General features: G+C 31.0%; 1 long non-coding RNA gene and 3 pseudogenes across 1 annotated transcript; 2 read left to right on the forward strand and 2 right to left on the reverse strand.

Moving 5' to 3' along the window:
* Positions 1-1,415: 1,415 nt before the first annotated feature.
* LOC126588353 (uncharacterized) lies at positions 1,416-4,526 on the forward strand (annotated as a pseudogene).
* A 6,062-nt stretch (positions 4,527-10,588) lies between these two features.
* LOC126588659 (uncharacterized) lies at positions 10,589-12,689 on the reverse strand (annotated as a pseudogene).
* Positions 12,690-17,891: 5,202 nt separating this feature from the next.
* On the reverse strand, positions 17,892-22,861 carry LOC126588660 (uncharacterized; annotated as a pseudogene).
* On the forward strand, positions 18,692-20,371 carry LOC126588661 (uncharacterized). The gene is made up of 3 exons (XR_007611545.1): positions 18,692-18,874; positions 19,093-19,167; positions 20,038-20,371. It is a non-coding gene; the product is annotated as an uncharacterized LOC126588661 (long non-coding RNA).
* Positions 22,862-23,356: the final 495 nt, after the last annotated feature.

Consider the following 23,356-nt stretch of genomic DNA (forward strand, 5'->3'; position numbering starts at 1 on the left):
GCCAAACCAAACCGTGCCCATCCAGCTAAAACGAAAAGAGTATGATTCTTTCTTTTCAAAATCTCACTCACCTCCAATTCCCACATATTTGAACGGTCAAATTGAAGGCCCAAATCAAATTTATTCAGAGGACTAAACCCAATGTTGAAGCCCAACTCAATCATCCAAATGCTCGATACAACTCAGGCAACAAAGTTCTGCTAGCTTGCCCTAAAACGACAGTATATATTCAGATTTATAACCCTATAGAAGGGCTTTTAAGTTTGTGTTCCGCCTCTTTGGAAGCCATTCATTTTCCAGAAACCTTCTTCCTTGTCTGCAATTCCATTTCCTGACCAGAAATTAAAAAGAAAAACTTTCTCCATCTTATTATCTATGTCGACTTCATGTACTGATTCCTCAACCGAGTCAGATGATGAGGACGGGAGTGCAATGACTTGTCTCACAAAAATATGGGATTTGGTGGCATCGGTAATTAAATAGGTGAAGTTCACTTTTCAATCATAGATTTACATTTCTCTAATTTATTTTTACAGATTTGTTTGGTATTTAGATTGACTGTATGTTGTTACAACTTCTTGCAAGAGCAAATGTGGAATTGGGAACAAAATTTTAGTTTGTTCTAGAATATCAAGGTTAAGACGAATGGGGACATTGGATGGTATTTCTGTGTTTTACTAATATATATTATTTTTTATTTTCTTACATATAAACTACTTCTAGATTAACCAAGGCTCCATGACAACTGGGCTTATTGTCCTAAAAACAGATATGATATTATTGTTTGTGGACAGAGCGCCAACATAATTTATGTTTTATTCTACGTAATGACAGAAAACGAATAAAAAGCAGGACAACAACAAAATCTGTATCTTCATTTTTTCATCTTTGTAAGTGTCAAACAGTTCTGTTTACAAAAATTTGTGTTTGTGTGATTTAATAAATATTTTGTAAATTTCATTAACTTTCATAAATAATGTTTAGTGTTTTGGTTTAGTTTAGGAAATAATGTTACTTATTGATTAAGATTCATAAATAAATGTATGTTGTTGGTTCAGAATAGCATGGAGATAGAAAAAAAAACAAGAGTGATCAGGAGGATAATGACCAAATATTGAAGAGAGTCTAACAAGATAATGTGGAAAAAGTTGGAAAGATCTTCATATTGATCAAGCATTACTTCCACTTTAGTTTGGTAATTTGGGTCATTAAAGATGGCAAAAATGACACACTATAATTCTAAACTACCAAGGATATATGGTAATATATACCAATACTTTAATCATGTTGTGCAAGTGGTAAGAACAAAACCATAACTCAATTATAAACTATATTCTTATGCAATCAAACTTCATAATACAATTTCATTTTTGTTTTTTATGTTATTTTTATTTATTTATGATTTGTTTTGGTAGAGATAAAATAGAAATAATTTACAAAGATTTCAAAGATGACAGCAACCTCACAATAGAAATTCAAAGATGTTTGACTTGTGCACAACAAAATGATGACTCGTAAGTACAAACAACAAATTAATCTCTATATTTTTTCAATCAAATTTATACATTCAAACACATAAAAACCTTGAAAATCATATATACAATCACAAGACACATTCTTGAAAAATATGGTATAACTTTACAGTTTGCAAAATAATGTCATAACCAGTTTCAGAAAGACACTGTCACTGCAAAAGGAACATCTGGAGTTCAACAAGATGTTCAAATGCAGACTCCAACATCAAGGATCCTGAAAAGTAAGGAAAAGAGACTGCCAAAAAGAAGACGAGAACAATGGTAAAAAATATTCGAAAGAGGGATGATCGTAAACCAAATGTCGATCCACAGTATGATTATATCCTCATCCAAAGAAAACAAAAGAAGGCAAATTACATATATGTTGTGAGTGACAGTGAAAGCCTTTCAATTGTTCTGTTAGAAAGCCAACCGTTGGAACCAATAATTGAGAAAGGAAAGGAGGAGCCAAATGTTGAATCACCCTTGAATCCAATTGCTAAAGAAATAGCAAACAAACTTGCAAAGAAGGCTACAAAGCAAAAGCTTAACAAACGGTATCATCTACCTACATCAACAAGGGCGTACAAGTTACTTGAAGATGAGACAAAAGAAAAATTCAAGGAATATTACAGACAAGAGAAAATGTAAGTTTACATTATTAATCATAACTTAATATATGTATACACACACATACACATATATATATATACATAGATATATAATGCGTTTTATTATCTGATACAGAGACTACTTCTGGATGCAACCAAGGCAAGGATCCATGGCGACTGAGCTTGTTGTCCTAAAAACAGATATGACGTCATTGTTTGTGGATGGAGCAATCGACGCCAACATAATTGATGCTTCGTTATACACAATGGCAGAAAACAAATAAAAAATAGGGCAACAACAAAATCTGTATCTTCCTTCATTCATCTTTGTAAGTGCCAAACAATTTTGTTTACAAAAAAATGGTTTTCTAGTTCATTGTGATAAATAGTTCATTTTGATATATAGTTCAGTTTTCTAAGTACCAAACAGTTTTGTTTACAAAAAAGTGTGCCAAACAGTTTGCTTTGGTAAAAAAGTGTGGCTTTCTAGTTCATTGTGATAAATAGTTCATTTTGATATATAGTTTAGTTTGCTTTGGTAACAAAGTGTGGTTTTCTAGTTCACTTTGCTAAATAGCTCACTTTGATATTAGTTCAATTTGCTTTGGTAATAAAGTACGGTTTTCTAGTTCACTTTGCTAAATAGTTCACTTTGATATTAGTTCAGTTTGCTTTGTATACTTGCCTTCTACAAAAGGCTTTGCATTCACTTTAAAACTTTAAATGTGTATTCTCGGTTCAGAATAATATGGAGATTGAAAAAAAAATGTGTATTCTTGGTTTAGTTTAAGAATTAGTGTTACTTATTAATTAAGATTAATAAATAAATGTGTATTCTTGGTACAGAATGATATGGAGATTGAAAAAAGCAAGAGTGATCAAGAGCACATTGACCAAACATTGAAGACAGTTTTACAAGATAATGTGGATAAAGTCGAAAATGTCTTCATACTAATCAAGCATTACTTCCACTTCAGCTTGGTAGTTTGGGACATTAAAAATGGAAAAATGACACACTACAATTTCAAACTACCGAGGGTACATGGGCATACAGACCAATACTTTGATCATGCTGTGTAAGTAGTAAGAACAAAACTATAACTCAATTACAAACTAAATTCTTATGCTGATAGAAAAAAATCAAACTTCATAATACACTTTCTTTTTTTCTTTTTTATGTTATTTTTATTTGTTTTACCAGAGAGACAAAATAGAAGCATTTTACAAAGATTTCAAAGGAGAGAGAAACCTCACAATAGATATTCAAAGATGCTTAACTTGCGCACAACAAAAGGATGACTCGTAAGTACACACAACAAGTTGATCTTTATATTTTTTAATCAAATTTATACATTCAAACACATAAGAAGGACCATGAAAATCATATATACAAACACAAGACTCATACTTGAAAAAAAGTTTGCAGTTTGCAAAATAATGTCATAAGAAGTTTCAGAAATAGTTGATTTTTCACTCTTTACATTTTACGAAACAGTATTACAAATTAACAAATAGTTCATTTCTTCAGTAATTATATGTCATCTAACTACAAATATATGGAATGAGACACAGAAAACAAAGTCATTCTAGGAAAATATACTATAAATTTAGACTTTAAAAAATAGTGTTATAATATAGTTTCAGAAATAGTTCCGTTTGCATAACAGTGTTACGAACAAGAAATAGTTTTATTTTTTTCAATACTTATATGTTGTCTAATTAAATTATATGCAAAATAAAACACAAAAAATAAAAATAAAAAATCATTATGGTAAAAAAATAGGGAACTTTAACGAAAAGCTCCTGGTATTGTTCACTTTAACGAAAAAACACATTTTTACACTAAAAAAACACATTTTTACACTAAAAAGTCAATCATGATACTATTCACTTTACCCTTTATTTTCTCATTTTCGTTAAAACTCAAAGTTTTCAAGCCATTTTCATTAGTTTTAGAAATACTTTCATTTTTCACTTTTAATATGTCATTGAATGTTATAATATGATCTCATTATCTGTCATACCTATTTGTTTTTCCATAAAAAAAAAATGCAGATTGGATTGTGGCATATTTGTCATTCAATTTGCAAACCAAGTGCAAGAGGATAAACCAATAGAAGCCACATTTGAGAAGGAAGAAGTATTTGCCAAAAGAGCTCAAATTGTAACTACACTTGTGAATCATGAGAATAGTTATGCAAATGGACTGAAGAAGATACTTGAAGACAGAAGACGACAAAATAAACATGGTCAATATGATGACATTCCTGATGAGGATTTTACTACATTAGCATGAGTTTTACAAATTACATTTTATATCAATGTATATCTACATACAAAACCCTGAGCTCAGGTGGGCTTGTATGCTGGTGCCTATCTCATACTTGCGTATGTTTTATAATTTTTTTGTTCTAGGGGGCCTAACACCATTACTCATCTAAAGAAACCATGTAAAAATGAAAAAGAAGTAAAGTTTAGTATGAAGCCAATCAACTTCACATACCTGATTCTTTGAGTTATAACTTATAAGAATGAGAACTATATTAAAAAATTTCACATGCTTACATTTTAAGGAAAACTAATGAAAATGGCTTGAAAACTTTGAGTTTTAATGATAAGGACAAAATAAAGGGTAAAGTGAATAGTACCAGGATTGACTTTTTAGTGTAAAAATGTGGTTTTTCGTTAAAGTGAACAGTACCAGGAGCTTTTCGTTAAAGTTCCCTACATTTAACAGTTCCTTTTTGTTAAAGTTCCTTTTTGTTAAAGTTCCTTTTTATTATCCAAAGAATATAGTTACCAAATTAGATAAATTTATGCAAAACAAAAAACTAGATAACTTCTAGATAACTTAAATTGTTTTTGAAATACATGTACACACTATATCTAAAAAATGAAAAATAACAGTTTTTTTTTTTTCAGTTCCAAATAAGCACCCAAATTTCCCATCATTCACGCATAATTAACGCTCAGCAAAAATCATCATTTCACTCTCGCACTAACTTCATTTTCTCTCCCTAACACCAACTTCCATTTTCACGCACAGATAAGCCATTCACGATGAAGAAACTGCATGCACTATAAAAAAAACCAGAAACCCAGCCCCCAGCTCAAATCATCCATCCTCATTTCCCGATTTCGTATATCATTCCAGTTCTTTTACGGATGAATTCACACAAATTTCAACTTCATTGAGCAACTTGGTCGCAAAAATACCCAGAAAATAAACAAAAGGTAACAATCTTACAATTTTTCTCAACATATTTCACAAAATCATACGGTTCATTGTTTATATAACTAACATCTACTAGAATCAAGCATATAGAATAACATGCATCAACTTAAACAAAACCCAGATTATACTATTTGCTTAAATTTATTTTGTTATTTACTCTCAGTACGAATCCATCACAGATTCACCAAAAAAAAAGACTATTTACTAGCTAATCGTTCAATATATAAACATACATGATGCTATTACACGAACTAGTGTGATTCTCTATTTGTAATTTTTACATTTGAGTAAAATAGTTCACGATTTTTAAGTTTAATAAACACTGTTTACGAAATAGTTTACAATTAGCTTCATTTGTAAATAGAATTAAAATGTACGGAAATAGTAAAATCTGGGATGCATTCATGAACAAGTATAAACATATGTTACGTTATTACACGAACTAGTGTGATTGTCTGTTAATAATTTGTACATTCAGTAAATAGTTTGTGTTTTTTAAAGTTTAAAAAATAGTGTTTACGAAATAGTTTACAATTGATTCATTTATAAATAGAATTGCAATTTTTTTTCAGATCTTACACATAATACACCTCCTATTGTACATTTTTATTTCTAATTTATTTAGTTATATGAATCTTATAAAGATTTATGCAGTTATAAAAATGTTTTCTATTTCTATAAATAGTAATTCACCTTGGTATGTTTTAGATATAATTGTGTACTCATACTGATTTTTATTTGTTTACAATCAAGTTGCATTCTAATAAAAACTATATTGACAGATGGTTTCAGTTAGAATAACTGTACAAATGTCAAACTCAACCAAAGCCAATGTCAAAATGATATCCAAAACAACAAAGATGATAGAATAAAGGAAAATGCTTGGAGAAATACAAAACATATCACGTACGAAGAATGAGACAATTCATCTACAGATTGACACCACTACTGAAGAAGAAGTTGGAGAACCAATGCAAAGTGCAAAGAAAAAGGTACAAAAAAAAAACAACCACTACAAAGGAAAAGGAAGATGGAGACACAACCTAAAGAACAGAACAATTGTGAATCAAAGATGCAGAAGAAAAGATGCCAAACACTCCAACCACCAACAACAATCAAGATAAAGAAAAAGGAGAATGACAAACCAGTTTCAAAGAGAAAGAAAAAGGAAAATGCCAAACCAGTTTCAGAATCAAACAAGGAACAAATTGAAGAAGGAATAGTGCAAAAAGAGGCAATACAATAAACAAATGAGCATAGTGACAAAATTGACACATTACCGGAAAAAAATGTTTCACCAATGGCAAAAGAAAGAGAACAAGAAAAAGTTATTGAAGCTCTAAAAAGCAACAATGCTCTCAACAAGAATGATCTACATGTCAAAAAGCAAACATTCAGCCAAAAAGCAACAAAGCCAACGATAAAAAACAGAAAGAAAGTCTTGGGTGAAATTCCATCATTCAACCTGGATTTAAAAGATGAGCCTTCTTCACAACCGGATGATTTTCCAGCAACAAATCACATAGACAACAGTATGAATTGGACACAACTTCAAGTGTACAAGATGCTAAAACCAGATGATAGAAGAAGAATAACTCAATTCTGGTCAACAGACAGCATGTAAGTAATACAAAACAAAACTTTTAACTGAGGTTTTTTTACACACTCCCATAACTTTATAAGTACCGACGAATTATTGTATAACTAATACTTTTGCACTGTCCTGTAGCGATGAATACTAGACGGCAGAAACTACAGATTTCAACTATTATAGAATAATGGTGTTGAAAGAAGACTTGCACAATTTGATGGCAAATGGACCTACATCAACTCAGATTGTTGATTCTTTCTGCTACCTGAAAAGAGAAAAAGAGAACATCACGAAACAAATGAACTTCTATATCTCCACAACAATCTTTGTGAGCAAACAAAACAACTAATATTCTGCAAAAAATATATTTACATATACATATAAATATAAAAATTAGAACAATTAATATGTAATTATGATTTTAGATGATTTTCATTTTCAACAGCACAATATCAATGAACAAATCATTGAAACAACTCTGCGAAACAAGAAAAGACTATACAACCAATTGATGGACCAATATGGAAAAGTATCAAAGATTTTCTTCCCATTGTTTCATTACAACCATTTCTCCTTGGTAGTTTTGGACACAAAAAATGTAGAAATGATTCACTACAATTCTCTTCGACAAAGCACAACAGATGAAGATCTGAACTTTGATTGCTACTGGGAAAATGCAGCAATAATGGTAAACAAAAACGCACAACCAAAAACTCTGTCATATTTATAAAAAACAAGCATCTTATTATTACATTATAAAGTTTTGCAAAGCCACTTTATTCAATATTGGCTCGATAAAGCAAGAAAATCAACAAGCAATTCAAATATTATGGATTCAACTCAAGCCACAATGAAGAAAATCAATTCCATCAAAAGTAACTTTGAATTCAAAGTCAAAGAAGACAGAACCTGTGCACAACAGAAACCAACATCGTACGTTATAAAATTAAAAGCATTTTAGTTATATATATGTATAGTATGTGCTTACTGCAGTTTCAGAAACAATATGAATAATTTGATACAATTATAGAAATAGTTTGTACCACACACTTCATTTCATTTTAATATTCGTAATCATTCCATGAATTTCTTTGTAAATCAGATTATATTGCGGCTTATACATGATGAGTTTCATTGACCAACTATCAACTAACCGGAAGGTTCTAGGACGTATCAAAGATTATTAAGTAATGAAAGCAAGGAAAGATATCCTCGTGGATTTGATGAACCATGATTTCAGCTAGACAAAGGAACAAGAAGCATATATCAAAATCTCACAACAACTCACAAGAATTGAACATTAGAATAAAAAATAAAAAATACGCATTATATGTAATTCTGATGCGGATGTACTTTTTAAAGTTCAAGATGAAAATCTGAAAGATGGTGGAAAGTATTGGTCTAAATTGAAGCAATACTTACATGTTCAAGCTTACTTTTGATATGATTTACAAATGTCATTGTCAAACATGTTTTACACAACTATATATATATATATATATATATATATATATATATATATATTCAATACTTACATGTTCAAGCTTACTTTTGATATGATTTACAAATGTCATTGTCAAACATGTTTCACACAACTATATATATATATATATATGTTTCATGACTTAATCTAAATTTTAATCTATTTTGATAAATAGTTCAGTTTGCTTTGTTAAAAAAATGTGGTTTTCTAGTTCAGTTTGATAAATAGTTCAGTTTGCTTTGGTAAAAAAGTGGTTTTCTAGTTCACTGTCATAAATAATTCATTTTGATATGTAGTTCAGTTTGCTTTGGTAACAAATTGTGGTTTTCTAGTTTGATAAGTAGCGTAGTTTTTTTTCATTTTCTCTTACCTAAAATGAAATATTAACTACATCAAGAATGAAAACCAACATACTTGCCTCCTACAAAAGGCCTTGCATTCACTTTAAAACTTTAAATGCAACACACAAACTTACATACAACCTACAAAATAGATATTGAAACCACAAAGCCATAAACTTAGATATGTATTCACTGTTTATCAAACTCAACATACTGTTTTGTAAAACTGGAAATACTAAAACATTGAATTCATATTTATTACTCAAATATAATTCCAAATCAACAATTACATACTCCCAAACACCAATTGAAACAAAATAATAAAAAAAATATCCAAAATGAAAATCTGTTACATATCACCAAAAACTCACATCTCTTAAAACAAAAAAGAAAAAAAATCAACCCTCTTGTATAACAACTTTACATGAAACCTTGTTATGTCCTGAACAACCACACCTACTACAAGTGATAGTCTTCTTACTCCCACTAATTTCCCTAGCATATTTGATCCTAGTTTTCTTTGGTCTTCCAGACAGAATCTTTGTAATTGGAGGTCTCACACCATTTATGATAGTATCAACATTCGGCTTTTCCAAATCTGAAAATGGATGCATGACAAATTGATATGTTTTCCGATAAAAGTTTGCTTTCTAGTAATCATTAACGTAATAAAAAACATCACGATTATCATGTTGCAACACCTGCAAAGCATGAGAACATGGGAAACAATTATTATGCCATTGCACACAAGAACATGTCCTATCATCAAGACAAACAACAAACCGATTCCACTTCGTCCTAACTTCAAAAACATCCGCATCAGAACGACTAATCCTCCAATGCATGCCCTCCTTCAACATCAACTTCATCTAATTTTCTTTTTTGTGGACACAAAATCGTATGAATATTCTGACCAAATATTATTTTCTCAGCCATACTACCCATCAACCGAACTCTAATGTCTTCAAAAAGATCCATAAGTGGCATACAACGACTATTCGACACCATGGCGTTCAAAAATTCTAAAAGTGCATTGTTCATCGATCCCCATCTCTTACCAGGAAAATGGGCAATAGCATAGTTCTCTTTTGGCAAATCACACAAAAAATTCTTCACATGCCCTTGCCCATTATCCTTGAATTCCGCTATGCAATCATCAAAATCAAATGGAGTACATGTGTACGTACAATTTGCCAACATATTCATCATTTTCTTCTTTAGTCCTTCACCAGCAGCCTTTGGAAATAAAGTACTCACATTCTGTTTCAAATGAACAATACAAAATGAATGTGGACACTCGGGAAAGAATTCTCGAATGCTCTTCAAAATACCATCATGTCCATCTGACATAAATGTGATCACCCTCCTTTGAGGTCTCAATATACCAGATAATATTGCCAAGAATCATCTCCAATTTGTTATCATTTCTGAATCAACAATAACATAAGCAACCTCAAATGTCAACTACTTCTGAAACTGTACAACATAAGTGAAAATGAACTGTCAAATGTTAACTACTTCTGAAACTGTAATTGAACTATTTAGTATACTCTGTTTGAACTACTTTTGCAACCTTTTTTCTTTATTTGGACATAAAATCAAATACCAATGCACAAAAAAAAAAAAAAACAGATACAATCAAGTATCACCTATTTATGAGATTGATTGAACTATTTCTTAAATTGTTCTTCAACTAGTTATGAATATGTTTCTTTTGCACAGTAAGATAACAGAAACAAATAATATCAAATATAAAAGTATGAAATTATTAACTCACAATCGTTGCCATTTTTTACACAGCAAGACCATTTTTTACACAGCAAGACATAAGTGTTCATTTGTATTTGCTCTTAATAAAAGTACCATCAATGAATAACATCGGGCGACAAAACATGAAACATTTTATCCATGTATCATAAGCAATAAACAAACGAAGAAATCTATTGCTCTCCGGTACAACTTCAAGCTAAAAAACAGATCCAGGATTGCTTGAACGAGCAGATTCAACATACCAAGGCAAGAACTTGTAAGCATCAACATCATCACCATTTAACTCAAAAACAGCCCTCTGTTTGCCAAAATATGCAGTAGAATAATCAATATCTAATCCATAAAAGTGTTTTAAGTTTGAAATGATCTCCTTCGGTTTAATAAGAGGATTTGACTGAACCTTATCCTTGATGAGAGAAGCAACAAACTGTCGTCCAACAACTTTGTTTTTCTTCTTTTGAATCATACCTTTGCATGCATGCAGATTATGCAACTTCCGAATAACAAAAAAGTCATTGATATCACACTTGGATGCATATACACGCTAAAAACAACCATCAGATTCCTTCTTATAACACTCCACACTAATGCGATTCTTATCATTCTTCAAATATTTCAAATCAAACCATATTCAACAGAAAACTTCTTCAACTTATATCGGAAATCAACACAACATTCCCTAAAGACTTGCCCCTCAGATTCTATGTAATTGTCCCATTCACATGACATATAATTGTGCATACCGTAAGAACCATACTTTCCTAAATGATCATTTTCACTAGAAACAATCATAGAGTCTAATGTACGGCAAAAATAAGATGTGCTTTCCGTAGGTAATTGAACTATGGAACATCACATTTATCTGTAACCAATATTTCTACAATCGATTTCCCAACAACATCAAGAATCATCAGCATGTTCAGAACATTGGCATCACAATCTAATTTTCATTCAAACCGTATCGCAACTCAAAACAACCAACTCTCAAACCCTTAAACCTAGAACAAAGATCAATGCAAATCTAATTGAAGGTAGAAATTGATGAAATAGAACTAACAACGCATAAACCACCATATGTAAATCGAGCTAGTTTACCATTCTCCATAACTGTTTATTAATAAACAATAACTGTTTATTAATCTGTTACAAATCTAAATTCCAATCTTTCTAAAACAAATCAATACCTAATAGTTAAACAATATGCATATAAAGTGAACAAAAATAACACTATTTATAAAACACAATAATCACAAAAAAAGAAAAAAAAAGTAAACTGAAATAACTGTTTTGTAAAAAAAAGAACACTATTTATGAAAAATGTTAAAAACATAAAATGTGATGAACACCTATTAGTTAAACAATATACATATAAAGTGAACAAATATTATACTATTTATAAAACACAACAATCACAAAAACAAAAAAGTAAATTGAAATATCCACTGTTTCATAAACAAAAAGAACACTATTTCTGAAAAATGTTATAAACATCAAATGTGATGAACACCTATTAGTTAAACAATATACATATAAAATGAACAAAAATTACTCTAGTTATAAAATACAACAATCACAAAAACAAAAAATAAACTGAAATATCCACTGTTTCATAAAAAAGAACACTATTTCTGAAAAATGTTAACAACATCAAATGTGATGAACACGAATTAATTCATAATAAATTTCTGAAAAAGGAAAACAAAATCAAGATAAACAACATACAATATAAACAAAAACAAAAAAAACAAATCAAAACTTACCTGAGATTCTTCGAAATAAGAAACTCCTAACTGAAAATTTCACAAACCGGAATTAATCTGCTAATCTAAAAACAAATCAACAACAATATATAAGTCAAGTAAAAAGCTAAGCATATTACATGCAAAAACGAATTCAAAATCGAATTCCAATTAAATAAAAACAAACAAATCAAAGCTTACATGAGATTCTTCGAAATAAGAAATTCCTAACTAAAAATTTCACAAACCGGGATCAATCTGCTAATCTGAAAACAAATCAACAACAATATATAAAGTCAAATAAAAAGTGAAGCATATTACATGCAAAAACGAATTCAAAATCGAATTCAAATTAAAAAAAAAAATCGAATTCAAAATCGAATACAAAACTGCAAAAACAATATTGATTACATCCAAATGAAAATCTAACCAAATATGAAAGACGATCACTCCAGTTAAAATATTCAAGCACAACGAACAACACCGATGACAACGATTCGATAGAATATCAAAATATGCAACCACTGCGAATCTGTTCTGAAATAAAGGTTTATTCCGGAAAAATCCCCCTAACAGGGACGAAGAACAACGACGATCACGATTTCAAAATGCGCTCTCAACATTCGTCGGCAAACATTACTCAAACCACTCAACCAGATTCATAAAAATTTGAAAATCTCTCTGAAACTGGTCTACAAAAATTAAAATTCAATTAGTTTATAGGTTCGGCTAACCCCAAACTAACTAATCTAACAGAATAGTTAAATTAGGTTAACCACACCCGTTAGGGGTAAAATTGACAAATCACCATGTTATTTAGTCTGGGCTATTGTATTTGGGCTGATATAAAAATGGGTTCTGAACTAACCATTAAATAAACTTTTAATGTGGTTTTTGGTTAAAAGTTAAACTTTTCAAGCCCTTTTAGTTAGTTTTCTTTTTATATTAATATACGAATTACTTTGATGACACCTACAATTTCATTACATTTTATATTATCAATTTCAAATTATATATTCTACTCCAAAAGTTCCCAAAAATCAATTACTATCACTTTTGAAATATAAATTTGTTTCATCTGTTACACAACACATTCAAATTAAATAATACAACTACCATAATAAAAAATTTATTCAAACTATAATTTTGATAGAACTATTCAAAAAAACAACCACATTTTATTATCCAAAAATATAGTTATCAATTTAGATAAATTTATACAAAACAAAAAACTAAATAACTTAAACTATTTCTGGAATACGTGTACATACTATATTTGAAAAATAGAAAATAACAGCTATTTATTCTTTTTATATATATATATATATTTTTCAGTGCCAAATCAGCACCTAAACTTCCCATTGTTCACGCATAATTAACCCCCAACAAAGATCATCATTTCACACTCTCATACTAACTTCACCTTCTCTCCCTAATACTAGCTTCCATTTTCATGCACAATTAAGTCATTCGGGATAAAGAAACATCATGTACTATAGAAAAACTAGAAACCTAGCCCCAACACAAATCATCCATCCTCATTTTCCGATTTCGTACATCAATCCAGTTCTTTCACAAAGGAGTTCAGATAAATTTCAACTTCGGTGAGTAACTTGGTTGCAGAAATACCCAAAAAATAAATCAAGGAACAATCTTACAATTTTTCTCAACATATTTCATAAAATCATGCGCGGTTCATTGTTTATATAACTAATATCTATTGGAATCAAGCATATACAATAACATGCATGAACTTCAACAAAACCCATATTATAATATTTCTGTAAATTTATTGTGTTATTTACTCTCAATACGAATCCATCCCAGATCCACAAAAAAAGAAAAGAAATAAACTATTTACTAGCCAAGCGTTCAATATATAAATATACATTATGCTATTACACGAACTAGTGTGATTCTCTGTTTATAATTTGTACACTTCAGTAAAATAGTTCACGATTCTTAAGTTTAATAAACAGTATTTACGAAATAGTTTACAGTTTGCTTCATTTCTAAATACAAATGAAATTTACGAAAATAGTATAATCTGGGATGGATTCACAAACCAGTATAAGCATTACACGAACTAGTGTGATTCTCTATTTATAATTTTGTACATTCAGTAAATAGCTCGCGTTTTTTAAAGTTTAATACAGTTTACAAATTGTTTCATTTCTAAATAGAATTGCAATTTTTTGAGAACTTACATATAATACACCTTCTATTGTACATTTTTATTTCTAATTTATTTAGTTATAGAAATCATATAAATATTTATGCAGTTATAAAAATGTTTTGTATTTTTATAAATAATATTTCATTTTGGTATGTTCAAGATATAGTGTATACTCATACTGATTTTTATTTATTTACCATCAAGTTGCATTCTAATAAAAAATGTATTGACAAATGGTTTCAGTTAGAATAACTGTACAAATGTCAAACTCAACCAACACCAGTGTCAAAAGAATATCGAAAACAACAAAGAGGACGCAACAAAGGAAAATGCTTGGAGAAATAGAAAATATATCACGTACGAATGAGATAATTCATCTACAAATTAACAACACTACTAAAGAAGAAGTTGGAGAACCAATGCAAGGTGCAAAAAAAAAAAAAAAAACAAAAAAAAAAACAAGCACAACAAAGGCAAAGGAAGAGGAAGAGACAACCTAAATAAAAGAACAATTGTGAATCAAAGAGGCAGAAGAAAATATGTCAAACACTGTAACCACCAACAGCAATCAAAAGAAAGAAAAAAAAAATGTCAAACCAGTTTCAAAATCAAACAAGCAACAAATTGAAGAATGAATAGTGCAAAAAGAGACAATATAGCAAACAAATGAGCATGGTAACATAATTGACACATTGCCAGATAAAAATGTTTCACAATGACAAAAGAAAGAGAGCAAGAACCAAATATTGAAACTCTAAAAAACAACGATACTCTCAACAAGAATGATGTGCAAGGCAAAAAGCAAACATTTAGTAAAAAAACAACAAAGCCAACGACAAAAAAGAGAAAGAAAGTCTTAGATGAAACTCCATCATTCAAGCTGGATTTAAAAGATGAGAATTCTTCCCAGCTGGATGACCTTCCAGCAACAAATCACATAGATATCAGTGTGAATTGGACACAACTTCAAGTGTACAAGATGCTGACACTAGATGATAGAAAAAGAATAACTCAATTCTGGTTAACAAACAGCAAGTAAGTAGTACAAAAAAAAACTCTTAATTGAAGTTTTTTTACACTCCTATAACTTTATAAGTACTAATGAATTATTGTATAACTAAAACTTTTGCACTGTCATGCAACGATGAATATTGGACGGCTGAAATTACAGATTTCAACTATTACATAATAATGGTGTTGAAAGAAGACTTGCACAGTTTGATGGCAAATGACCTACATCAACTCAGATTGTTGATTCTTTCTGCCACCTGAAAAGAAAAAAAGAGAACATCACAAAACAAATGAACTTTTATGTCTCCACAACAATCTTTGTGCATAAACAAAACAATTAATATTCTGTAAAAAATAATTACATATACATATAAAAATTAGTAGAACAATTAATTTGTAATTATGATTTTAGATGATTTTAATTTTCAATAGCACAACATCAATGAACAAAGCATTGAAACAACTATGCAAAATAAGGAAAGGCTCTACAACCAATTGATGGACCAATATGGAAAAGTATTGAATATTTTCTTCCCACTGTTTCATTACAATCATTTCTCCTTAGTAGTTTTGGATACAAAAAATGCAGAAATGATTCATTACAATTCTTTTTGACAAAGCACAACAAATGAAGATATGAAATGTGATTGTTACTGGGAAAATGCAGCAATAATGGTAAGCAAAAACACACAACCAAAAATTCTGTCATATTTATTGAAAACAAGTATCTTATTATTACATAATAAATTTTTGCAAGGCAACTTTGTTCAATATTGGCTTGATAAAGCAAGAGAATCAACAAGCAATTCAAATGTTATATATTCAACTTAAGCCACAATGAAGAAAATCAAATCCATCGAAAGTGACTTTGAATCTCAAGTCAAAGAAGACAGAACCTGTGCACAATAGAAACCAACACTGTATGTTAAAAAAATTAAAAGTATTTTAGTTATATACATATATTTTGTGTTTATTGTAGTTTTAGAAACAATGTGAAAATTTTGATGCAGTTATAGAAATAGTTTATTTTTTTAACTACTACTTTGTACCACATACTTCATTTCATTTTAATACTTATATTCATTGACTGGAATTTCTTTGTAAATCAGATTAGATTGCTGCTTATCCATGATTAGCTTCATTGACCAACTCTCAACTAGCCAGAAGGTTCAAAGACGTATAAAAGATTACCAAGTCATAAAAGTAAGGAAAGATATCCTCGTGGATTTGATGAACCATGATTTCAACTGAGAAAAGGAACAACAAGCATTTATCGAAATCTCACAAAAACTGATAAGCATTGGACATTAGAATCAAAAACAAAAAACACGCATTATATGTAATTCTGATGTGGATGTACTTTTTAAGGTTCAAGCTTACCTTTACTACGGTTTACAAATGTTATTGTCAAATATGTTTGACATAACTATATATATATATATATATATATATATATATGTTTCATTACTTAATCTAAATTTTAATTTATTTTGATTTGTGTGAATGTATGTTGGAAAAAACAAAAAGCCCAAATTTATATAGCAAGTTAACATTAATAAGATGTTGAAACATCAAAAGCCATACACACGACTATTTTAAAAAATGAAGATCACTATTTATGCATTCATATACAAACTATTGCTGGAACTGTAAACACGGTTTCATAACTTTAACAACTGTTTATTAAAATGAAAAATCTGTTTCATTAAAGTCATAAAAATTAAAAATTAAAATCATTATACATAAGTATCAACTAATTTTAAATCCAACCAAATTGTTGGCCAACCAAAGTTTGATAAAAAAATTGAGCGATGTTTTTTTTTTCCTTTTACTTAAAATGGAAGATTAACTAGATCAAGAATGAAAACCAACATAGTTGCCATTGCACACTTGCCAAGCATGAGAACATAGAAAACAATTATGTTGCCATTGCACACAAGAGCATGTCCTATCATCCAGGCAAACAACAAACCGATTTCACTCCGTCCTAACTTAAAACATCCACATCAGAACGACTAATCTTCTAATGCATGCCCTCATTCAACAACAACTTCATCTCATTTTCTTTCTTTGGATACAAAATCATATGAATAGTCTGACCAAATATTCTCTTCTCAGCCATACTAACCATCAGTTAAACTCTATTGAACTCTAATGTCTTCAAGAAGATCCATAAGTGGCATGCAACGACTATTCGACACCATGACGTTAAAATATTCTAAAAGTGCATTGCTCATCAATCCCCATCTCTTACCAGGAAAATGGGCAATATCATAGTTCTTTCTTGGCAAATCACACAAAAAATTATTCACATGGCCTTGCTGTTATCCTTGAATTCCGCTATGCAATCATCAAAATCAGATGGAGTACATGCGTAAGTACAATTTGCCAAAAGATTCATCATTTTCTTCTTTAGTCCCTCACCAGCAGTCTTTGAAAATAAAGTACTGACATTCTGTTTCAAATGAACAATACAAAATGAATGTAGAGACTCGGGAAAGAATTTTCGAATGCTCTTTAAAATACCATCATGTCTATCTGACATAAACGTGATCACCCTCCCTTGAGACCTCAATATACCAAATAATATTGACAAGAACCATCTCCAATTTGCTGTCGCTACTGAATCAACAATAGTATAAGCAACCTCAAAAATTTCTGCACAATATAAGTGAAAATGCATTGTCAAATGTCAACTACTTAAAGTGAATATATTCCTACTTTTGCTCTAAACCTTCCCCACAAACATCATGATGATATCTTTACTTTTCCTTTTTTATTTTTATATGCTGAAAGTGGATGTGAGTTGGCAGTCAAAAATATACAGGCTAGTCCGCACGATGTCTTTATATTATTTTATTATTTGATGTTTGCATCACACACACTAGGAGCAGCATTACAGGCTACATACTAGTTGTTCACGCGTTGCTTAATTCTGTTATAATATCATTAGTCTTTGTATCTTATTAATGGTTTATCACATGACTATTTCCCATAACATGTGACAAGTCTGACCAAATTGGATATCAACAACTTGAATAAAAATATATAATATGTAATATCCCGAAAATTTTAAGTGGGGATTAAGAGTGAATCACTTGTGGTCTTTGTTAGCAAAAATTGTTTTGCCTTATTTAAGGTTAGATCAATTGGCCTTGGGCCATTAAAATATATATATAAAGAAAAAAAAAGGTAAAGTTGACGTTTGGGATATAAAAAAAGGGATGGGTTCTAGAAATCCCTATTTTCCCTTCTTGCCTTCCCTCCAGCCGAAAGTAATGAAAGGGGTTTACTCCTTTTAGCTCTTCACTTGTCAAAAAGGAAATCTAAGGAAGAGGAGTTTAGTTTTCTTTGCTTGTGAAGATTAGAACAAGTGAGGATCTTTCCTTTGTCTCCATTTAAGGTATCTATTTCTTACCTTTGGGATCTATTTGATTTTTTGGTTTGTTAACCCATGAATTAGTTTGGGTGGGAGTAAAAGAACATGAAGGTATCATAGTTCATGTTATAGTTTTAGAGTTGAGCACCAAGTGTTTGATTTAAGTCCCCAATTAACCTTGAATTAGGGTATGTTGTTAGATATTTGTATAAGTGGTGTGTAATGATTTTTCTTGTTTATAGATAAGGAAGAGAAGGACAAGGGACAACACAAGTCTACGAACACCCTGGATTTGAATATCAAGAAATTGTGTTGAGGTAGGGGAGTTTTAATAAAAAAAAATAAAATATTTTGGTTTTTCATTTTTACTTGATCAAGGATTGATGGCATTTGAACATTTTTTTAGCTTACTTAAAATGTTTTCTTTTTCAATTATGTGAAAGAAGTGGAGAAACTATTTCACTATGGTTTGATCTTAATGATTCGAATTCCGTTACTACAACTTGGGTGAGTTTAAAGTGATTGAAATGATTTTTCGAGATTTTGTTTTGATGTGCATGCCTCTTATTTTACTCAATACCAAATACTGAAGCATCTCAATACGAATGTTCAAATTGTGAAAGTAGATGGAAAGTAGTGTAATACCTGTGCAGTTGAGAATGTTGAGAAATGTATGAATGGGCACAATGACCCGTGAAGTTGTTTGATTATGGGCACAATGACCCAAGGTTCCCCGGGGAAAGCTCCATGTGTGGGGGCTGTGAGAATGAGTTACGAAAGTGATAAATACATGTGATATGTGTATTGGCCAGGTATATTACGGTTCTTTCCAATCTGCTTGTCACTTGTTTGGGATAAAAGAAGATCTTTGTGATTTGGTGTGCTAGTGATTCTTTAAATGATAATGGCTTTGGTATCTTTATGACAAAAGAAGTGATTTTTGAACTTGTGTGTTGTACCGTTATTATCAAGCTGCCAATGCTCCGAAACCTTTGGTTTTTTGTCATATGTTACTTTCCATAAATTTTTGAGCATATTTCAAATTGTTGGATTACGTGGTGGTGAAAATAAACTGTTTTGAATCACTTTTATTACTTTCGGCATGCACTAGAGATTTTAAATGACTACAGACTTACCCCTACTGGGCATTTTATGCTCACCCTGTTTTTCTACACATGTACTTTCAGGTGTGTAGAGTCGACTAGCTGATTTTCAAGTGGCAACTCTAGTGTGGGTTAGTTGACGGGAGTCCAGGCGTACACTTCTTTTGGGTGAGCTGCCAAAGTGTTTGTATAGTTAGTTTCTGTTTGTAAATGATCCTTTTGTGGCGTAGTAGGCTAAAATGATGTCGACCTCGGTGGGTTGGAGATTCTACTTACCTGGGCTATGAAAACCGTGTATATATAACTACTCGCCTTTTGGCTTGTATAGTTTTGCCCATGTACATTTTCCTCAAATAGCCTGAAAATGTTTTCTTGTTAGAAGCCCTAAAGGTCTTTTGTGAACTTATTTTAATCTGTAAGGTTTTATGAATGGCTCTTGAAGAGCCACTATGAACTTGGTTATGTTTAAAACTGTGGGTGTGTATCTATTACCTAAGTGGTATGTTGCAAAAATTCAGATTTTTGTTCTTTGGAATATAGATAGTTTTATTTGCAAAGTAATTTGGAGCTGCTGAAATTGTTCTTACAGGAAAACAGTAGCATGCTTGTTTTAGTTTTAACATTTTCCTATACTTCCCGAACTCGAAAATCAATGAAATTTTGACACAACTTAGTTTCATGGGTTTACTTTGGATCTGAAAATTTTCACGCATTTTGGTTGAACGAGCTATTTTCGGTGAATTTTACGGTTCAGGTCGCTTTTGTAGTTTGTATTACCATGAGATCTTTAACTCTATTTCTTTAAATTGACTTTTGTAGTTTAACTTTATGGAAATTGGGGGATTAAAATTTTCGTCGACATAATCTTAAGATGAGATTTGTTTTGCATCCTTAAACGACCCCTTTGTTCTATTTATTTTACTTAATCTCACACCTCAAGTTTTGGGGTGTGACATAATATATATATATATACATATACATATACATATGTATATTACTCATCACCTAGTGACACATATTTAACCCAAGTACATGTGCAATATTTATTCATGGCCTAGAGTATTGTGACTGCTATTAAACTATGTCACTTATACAACATGTGATTTACCACACGACTGAATAAATTATTTATTTATAGAAGGCACATAGTATAATATTTTACCTCGACAAACTTTGTCAATTTGATTTATTCATTATACGGTCATACTTATACTGTCATTTATTGTCAGGAATTATTGAGCAACTAGATCCACTGATCAACATTGTTGCTGATTAAAAGAACCCAATATGAGAACCCAACAAGCGGACATGAATCATGTCGAGAATCAACTCATACTGAGTGCACGCTGACATAAAGTACATACTTGCAATGAGGAATACCACGAGTCGAGCCGCCTTTAGCCGAGCAGTCTCGTAACGTGTGATACCTCTAGCCGAGTATTGCTTTATGTTGAGCATTGCCTTGTGTTAAGTACTGGTTCATGACATCTAGCCACTTTGGCCCGTACATGGATTAGATTTGAAGTCTCCAGCCAAAAGACTCTCTTGACTGAAAACTTGGGGGACTCCTGTTGGTACCATATATTGGGCCTCATCTTTGGGCCTCATCCCTAAGCCCATGACAAATGTAAAAGGGGAGGGAGCCCTTATTCTATAAAAGGGACTCTCCCTCACCCTCATTAAGGAGACACATTCAGGTCTCACCTTCACTAGAGAGGCCTCACATCCAGAGAGAAACAAAGGGTCTCAGATCCATCCCTCACAACAATGGAGGGCAATACCCTCTCAGCCAAACAGAGAGCAAATGGCAAGGGCTGCATCCACAGAGAGCTCATTTGCCAATCTATTGTAATACATACATTCATACAGTAAATGGAATCAACATTAGTGTGGACGTAGCCCAAACATTGTGGTGAACGATACATCTTTATGTTCTTGTGCATTTGTGTGATTCACGGCCGGATTTACGTTGGTCCAAGATCCTCCGGATTTTGTGCATCAACAAAAATCAAAGACCTATGCACAACAAAAAGATACAGATACAATCAAATATCAACTATTTATGAGACTGATTGAACTATTTCTATAAATGTCATTGAACTATTTCTTAAATTGTTATTCAACTATTTCTGGATATGTTTCTTTTGTACAGTAAGAAAACATAAACAAATAATATCGAGTATAAAAGTCTAAAATTATTAACTCACCATTGTTGTCATTTTTTGCACAGCAAGATAGAAGTGTTCCCTTGTATTTGCTCTTGATAAAAGTACTATCAATGAATAACATCGAGCGACAAAACATGAAACCTTTTATCCATGCATCATAAGCAATAAACAAACGAAAAAAATCTATTGCTCTCCGGTACAACTTCAAGCTCAAAAATAGATATAAGATTGCTTAAACGGGCATATTCAACATACCAAGGCAAGAACTTATAAGCATCAACATCATCGCCATTTAACTCAAAAACAGTCTTCTCTTTGCCAAAGTATGCAGTAGAATAATCAATATCTAATCTATAAAATTGTTTTAAGTATGAAATTATCTCCTTCAGTTTAATAAGAGGATTTTATTGAACTTTATTCTTGATGAGAGAAGCAACAAACTGCCGTTCAACAACTTTGTTTTTCTTTTTTTGAATCATACCCTTGCATGTATGCACATTATGCAACTTCCGAATAACAAAAATGTCATTAATATCAACTTGGATGCATACACACGCCAAATATTACTATCAGATTCCTTCCTAGAACACTCACCACTAATGCGATTCTTATCATTCTTCAAATACTTCAAATCAAAACCACATTAAACAGAAACTTCTTCAACCTATCTTGAAAATCAACTAAAAACTTGCCCCTCATATTCTATGTAAACTATCTCATTCACATGACATATAATTATGAACACCATGAGAACTATACTTGCCTAAATGATCATTTTCACTGACAACAATCATAAAGTCTGATGTACGGCAAGAAGAAGATATGCTTTCTGTAAGTAACTGAACCATAGAACCATCACATTTATCCATAACCAATATTTTTAGAATGGATTTCCCAACAACATCAAGAATCATCAACATATTCATAACATCGGCATCACAATCTAATAGGCAAGTAGGATATTCATTCAAAACATATCGCAACTCAAAACAATCAACTCTCAAACCGTTAAACCTAGAACAAAGATCAATGCAAATCTGATTGAAGGTAGAAGTTGATGAAGTAGAACTAACAACGGATAAATCACCATATGTAAACTGAGCTAGTTTACTATTCTCCATAACTATTGAACAAAAAAAAAACAATTCAAATCAATACACAATCTTTTATGCACTTAACAATAAACAACAACAAAATATAAAAACAACTTACAACTATTTATTAATCTGTTGCAA

The sequence above is a fragment of the Malus sylvestris genome, chromosome 11, assembly GCF_916048215.2.
Source record: "Malus sylvestris chromosome 11, drMalSylv7.2, whole genome shotgun sequence".
NCBI classification, from domain to species: Eukaryota; Viridiplantae; Streptophyta; class Magnoliopsida; order Rosales; family Rosaceae; genus Malus; species Malus sylvestris.